Raw genomic sequence first — 353 nt, 5'->3', positions numbered from 1 at the left:
AGCCCGGAGCCGTAACTTTTAATTAATTGCATTCTACCTCACATAATACTAGCCTTTTCCCGAGTAATGGAGCCCCGAACTACAGTGTGCTCCCCCTTCCTGCCTCACCCTCTCTGGCAGGCAGTTTCTATGATGATCAGATCAGGATGTGTTTCTCACACTTACAACGTAGCAGGCAGCATCTTCATGAGCACTTTTGAGCATCTTAGGTGTGTGGTGCTTCTGCTGTCAAACCCTCACGCATGTTTTAAATGCTGGTGCTGCACGTGCTGGCTTTGGGGGGGCCTGGGCAGTTTGGATGCTCAACTTACTGAACCCGGATGGAGGTGGGCGGTCCTTGGACTTCCCACAGG

Source organism: Microtus ochrogaster, chromosome X, assembly GCF_000317375.1.
Source record: "Microtus ochrogaster isolate Prairie Vole_2 chromosome X, MicOch1.0, whole genome shotgun sequence".
Taxonomy (NCBI): domain Eukaryota; kingdom Metazoa; phylum Chordata; class Mammalia; order Rodentia; family Cricetidae; genus Microtus; species Microtus ochrogaster.
The sequence above is the reverse complement of the archived record's forward strand: the minus strand, read 5'-3'. Positions refer to the sequence as shown.